The 5,760-nt window shown below is 41.3% G+C and overlaps 1 long non-coding RNA gene across 1 annotated transcript; it reads right to left on the bottom strand.

Moving 5' to 3' along the window:
- Positions 1-1,851: 1,851 nt before the first annotated feature.
- Positions 1,852-4,683, bottom strand: LOC104954906 (uncharacterized). The gene is made up of 2 exons (XR_799400.1): positions 4,411-4,683; positions 1,852-3,620 (listed from the first exon to the last, which is right to left on the bottom strand). It is a non-coding gene; the product is annotated as an uncharacterized lncRNA (long non-coding RNA).
- Between the last annotated feature and the right edge of the window lie 1,077 nt (positions 4,684-5,760).

Below are 5,760 nucleotides of genomic sequence, written 5' to 3'. Positions count from 1 at the left end.
TTTGTAGTCTTTCTAGTTGCGTATTTCTCTTAGTCTTATATTTCCACAGTTTTACGACAAACTGAAACTTTTTTGACATGGAAATGATTTTTTAAAGATCGAGAAACCTCATATGTGTAATTCATGGCACAATTCAAACGGGATGGAAAGATATGTTTTCTCTCCCCATTGACTTCATTATATAATTTTTCCAAAAATAAAGTCCCATGGGTCTGAAGTTTATGGGCGGGACTTAAGGCCCAGATACACCGGCCCGAAATCGGCAGTAAATGGGAGTCAGGCCGAACATGAGCGTGGGCACGCCCTATTCGGAGTGGTGTGCGCCGCACCGTCGGGTCTTTTCTGCCGACCTGACGCCTTTTCTTGTTGAATCGGCGTCGAGAACACCACCGGAAGTCGGACAAAGGGATAACACTGATTGGCTGTTCAGCTAGCGAATGAGAAGCGTTAACGGAAGTGAGGGAGGTAAACAAATGATTTAACACAAGCGTGAGTCCAAGGGCTGCTAGCTCCAGTACCTCCCGTTCGTCCTGCTCGTTCATGTTTTCAATGGACGAGAGTGAAAATGGAAAGAAAAACGCTATTTGTTGTTTGTTTATATCACGGAGTCTTTTCTTCTTCTCTGTTTTCCGGTTGTTGCCTCTTTTGAATGATGAATACACACTACCGCCGCCTGCTGGTAAGGAGAGTTATTGCCACTCATGCATGCGCAGTTCATACGTGCTCGGCTCGGATTTGCGGTGTGTTCCAGTCAGTTGACTGTATATATAAAGGTTCCAGTGCGCGAAGTCGGCAAATACGCAGGAGAGTCCGGCGACGCAACAGTCGGTGTCGGCGACTTCTCAGGTGACTGGCCGGTGTATCTGGGCCTTTACTGTACGTAACCCCAGTTATTTAGCATACCGGTCTACCTTCGAAAACACAATGCATAACTACCAAACCTAGCCTATTGAGCATTCCGAAGTTACAGCGGTTTGCTCACCTTCAGAAGATGGTTGTGGATGATCTGCTTCAGCTCGGAGGCTCTCTCCGGAGAAAGGGACATCACTGCTGCTGAGGAGTCCGGGAGCGTTCTGAGCACAAATACCTTGCTACCTTTTTAATAGTGTACAATAAGTAACGATACACGTGTGTTTGAGTAATATCTCAATCCTTGTAAACATGTCTCGTCTGTAACATAGTCAAATATCTATGACGGCAGCCCGTTGGGGAGGATAGCCACAACTGCCATAGTTTTAAACTGTGGCGGAACAGGAAGCGGGAATGTGGCTCCAGGGAAGCCTGGCAGAGTCCTGAGGACAACTGTCGCTTTCAACTACTCTGTCTTAGAACAAATAAATAATATACGTCCATTTTGATATCACTGACCAAATGATTTATGTTAAGTCATGTCTGCTTTAGTTTTATATAATTTCGGTAGAATTTTGATCCGCTCTTTTATTCAGGGTTATATCAGTCGTCCTATTGTTTTTTAATCTGTGAGGACCCCTTTGTAGTGCACCTGTTACTTATTTTTTCACCCATTGAGCTACAAGATTTAAATTATTCTTACTCTAAACTTGACTTACTAATATATCCGTTTTACGTTTATTTTTTCTAGTAATAGTAGGCCTACTCCAAATAAGCAGATGCCAGTCAACAGACAAGATAAAATGAAATTACTACAGTGGTCAATATGAGCAAGGCCTCTTCTTGAAATATTGAATAAATTCCTGGAATCCATGTTGAGGCCTCCGGTCTGGCTGTTGATTTAGCTCATGGTCAGAATTAAATGATGCACAGCCCTGCAGTGCAGGGAGCTGAGAGCTGATGGTGGACCCAGAATTAAAGAAAAAATACAAGCAGACAGCATGATTTGGTAAAAAAGATGAATGTTTATTTTAAGAAGTATTTCATGTTTGTTTGCTTTTTTTTTCGTCTTCAAAAGCCATCTCTCATGTTCTCACTGCAGCTCAGCAGTTTACAAAACTCCCCTGAAATCTTATGTGGAAAACAAGAATGAATGGAATGTTATGATCAAATGTGTCTCTTCTGGGTTAAATAAGAACTAAGTAAAAGCCATGTCCATCAGTGGTAACTAGTAAATTAGCAACACACAATTTCCTCTCAGACATCAGTACATGCTAATGACACATTAGGTCTACAATCAACTCACACCTCAAGTAACTACAAACCCGTCAATGCAGTTCTAACATGTTACTCATGTTATGTGGAATATTATTCCTCACCTTAATCTGTATACTAGGAAACCTTGGAGCACACATTTTTTTCACTTCAAGGCACATTAAAAGCTATCTCAACCAGCAAACAAATAGATACAAACGTGTATGCTATCACTCTTTCCTAACTCAAATGTTATCCAAGGTTCTCCGCTACAACTTCTAAATTGCACCATTATAGCTTTAGATTGGTCCTAGTCAACGGAAAACAAATGACAAGTGATGATTCTACCGGTTCAAATTAAGAAGTCACACACAACGTAAAGCTAATATGAATCATTTTGTAATGCAGTTTTGTCAGAAATCCAACGGACAACACATTCCACATGGGAGTACAAGGTTTCATCACTGAACAGCTTGCCTGGCTGTTACCGTCCAAAAAAGGACAGCCTTGCTTTGGTTTCCATAAAAACAACAGTGGGACAACATGAACATACACACATGAACCCATCCAGTGGGTAAATACACACACTAAGCGGTGAGGGACCCGACAGCTTATATGATCCATGTGACAACCAAAATCTTTTAAAAAGGTGCTCATAGAACAGAAAATAATAAGATTACAATTCTAGCAGAGTTTGAAACATCATCAAGGCAGCTCCCTATGAAGTGTCCAGTCACAAACAAATATATATCTGGCCCTATTGGGATGCCCTGCTTAATGTGAATGGAAGAACAAGTGGGGTGCTCTGGAAAACTTCTATATGCATGTCTGATATGCACCTTTCACTACAGACAAACAAATGAAGGAAAACCACACAGCTAGCCTATAGGAACTGGAGTCTTCTTACATATCGATGGTAGGATGGACAATCAACACAAGTCATTTTATAAAGCCAAGTGTAAAACGTGTCCACAGATGATCAACACAAATCTGACCATCATAGATAATGTTTTTTTTTGCTTTGTACCGGACCTTCAATAAGTTTCTTCCAAAGCTATTTGCAATGATACAGTACATTCATCGAGTGACAAGAAGAAAATAAAATGAAATCATCGTGCTGGCACCAAGATCCTGAGATGTTACTAGTTTGTTTGATCTTACATGAAAAATATACACACAATCATTTGATCTAGCGCTCCCGCATTTTGACCGTAAGAAATAAATACCCTCAGTTATGCACATTTGACCATCTACATCTACTTAGAGAAGTACCTAATCCCAGGTACTGGTGCAAAATAGGAGTCCGTTTAAAGTGACCCAGAGTGTTTCACTGGGCGTACATCCAGACCACCAGCAGGCCCACAGCCACCGCTGCCCCAGCCCCCACGTTGAGCAGGATGGGTCTCCAGTATAGCCATTTGTCCCGTTTCCTCTCCGAGTCGCTCAGTCTCTGTTTCATCTGCTGGACCTTCTGGGAGGTGCTGGCGATCCTCTCCTCACGATGTCGCTTTCTCACACTGAAACAAGATCAAGGTAACAGTAGGAAGTCAGCTTTTCTGAAGCACAGTGCCACTGATCTGCCAGAAAACTATTACATAATAAATGTCAAATGAAACTATAAGATGGTTAGAGATCAGGGGCTGTATTCATACATCTAATTCTAAGAATGATTTCCTATTACGGTTAAGACTGGATCCTGGTAAAGATAAAACATAAAGCATCTCAGCCCTTAGGAGAGCTTCTAAGTTAACTCTTAGGAGTTGAAAGGAGCACTTTTCAGAGGCTTCAGGTTCTTAAACAGAGGAGAACATCTTGAAACATAGATAGGTAGAAGAAATATTTTTCAAACATTGAATGACAGTGAGTTAAAATAAAATACTAAAACTAACAGGATGGTTAATAAATAAAACCAAATAAATAGTATGTGAATTGGCTACCGCAAATGTCCTTTGTTCTAATTTATATTTAAACTGCGTATTTTCTGTTTCTATGAAGCAATTTGAAAGCTCATTTTTATATAAGTGAATATTTTTATCATTATTATAATTTTATTGTTTTCACTTCCGATTCTATCCTCATGGTCAATACGAGTGCTTTTATTTTATTTAAATCAGAAAATGAATCCTTTTGAGGGGATTTGTCATACCTAGCAACTTTCCCAACCACACTGGTAAAATCTCTGTCAAAGCCCTGTTAGTTTCCTAAATCACTCCTGAGCACGGACTCCACGCTAAACATGAAATGGTTAAGTTAGGAGCTCTCAGAGTGTCAGAATATTTGCGAATGTGCCCCTGGTCTGTTACTTACTGCCCAGAGCTGTCTGCTGTGTCGGGGTCCTGACTCTCTGGCTCTCCTACTGACAGGGGTTCTGCTGACAGGGGTTCTGCTGACAGGGGGTCTCCTGAGGTGGCCTCTGGCTCCGCACAGGCTCCCGGCTGACCGTTGGGCCTATTGTCGTTGAGATGAGGTCTGGGTGGAGGGGGTGGAGGAGGTGGAGGGGGCAGATCTGCCTCTAAACCATCTCTAGACAGGAGTATCTGCTTATCCTGCTACAGGGGATGAGACACAAAGACACACAAGACAAATTAAGTTTACTCCCAACTTACAGGAGGACAGACTTAGGCAAGCTAAAGAAATATGTTTGACTGCCTAAGATTGTGCCAAAGATTCCCTCTACAATAGTTAATAGTGAATCTTTAGATGACAAAATTCACCTCTGTGTTTATACTAGTGTTAATTGTTTTAACTAAAACTATGACAAAATATGTTCGTCAACGACCTTTTTTTCCATGACGAAAACGAGACGATGACGAGACGGCATCGACGGCAGTAAACAATAACTGTAACGAAATCATCATGCAATATCGTTGACGAAAAGTGACGAGACGAAATATTATCAAAGATAACGTTACATCTCTGATAGTCAGTTTTTCTCCCAGCAGTTCCATTTCCGGTGCCGCGGCTGGGCAGCAGCTGTGTGTCCGTGCTGCGCGCGGCGGTACATTTGAATTACACCGGGCAGCGGCACAATGTGAACTGTCAGGAAGACTCGGGTCTAACTCATGGTCTAACTAACCTTATTTAACAGAAAATAAAATGGCAACAACAGGGCTTGGGAGCAGTGGTCGCACTCACGCTAACCGAATACCCCCCCGTTAGCGCGAGTGAGTGATAAATTGTGCACTCGACGGGTAATAATGGATTATGACGGAAATGTTACAATCCTGTCCGTCAAAATGACTGACAACGAAAAAGTCTAAAGCCACCACTGCTTGGGAGAAAGAAACGATCTGATATTTGAGCCCATGTTCACTAACATGAGGCGGAGGAAAAAAGTGAATGCATTGTTTCATCAGAAGGGAAGCAATGTGGCCAAAACACAGCTGGTATAAACACCACACACCTGACCAGATACTCTCTGCAAAGCTTCTTAATCATTCAACCTGTTTTTCATCCAATAAGGACAAGATGTCATCTTATTGTGAAATACATTTGACTAAAATGACAAATGATTGGTTTTGGCTAGTTTGACTGAAATGTTCTGTATAATCTGATGACTAAAAAAGACTCAACAGTTTTCTTTGAATAAAATAAGACTAAAATGCTCAGACATTTAGTCGACTAAAACATGACTAAATATGACTAAAACTAAAAAGG

This window comes from Notothenia coriiceps, unplaced genomic scaffold (genome assembly GCF_000735185.1).
Source record: "Notothenia coriiceps isolate Sejong01 unplaced genomic scaffold, NC01 NC01_scaffold00024175, whole genome shotgun sequence".
NCBI lineage: Eukaryota > Metazoa > Chordata > Actinopteri > Perciformes > Nototheniidae > Notothenia > Notothenia coriiceps.
This window is presented reverse-complemented; position numbering and strand designations above follow the sequence as displayed.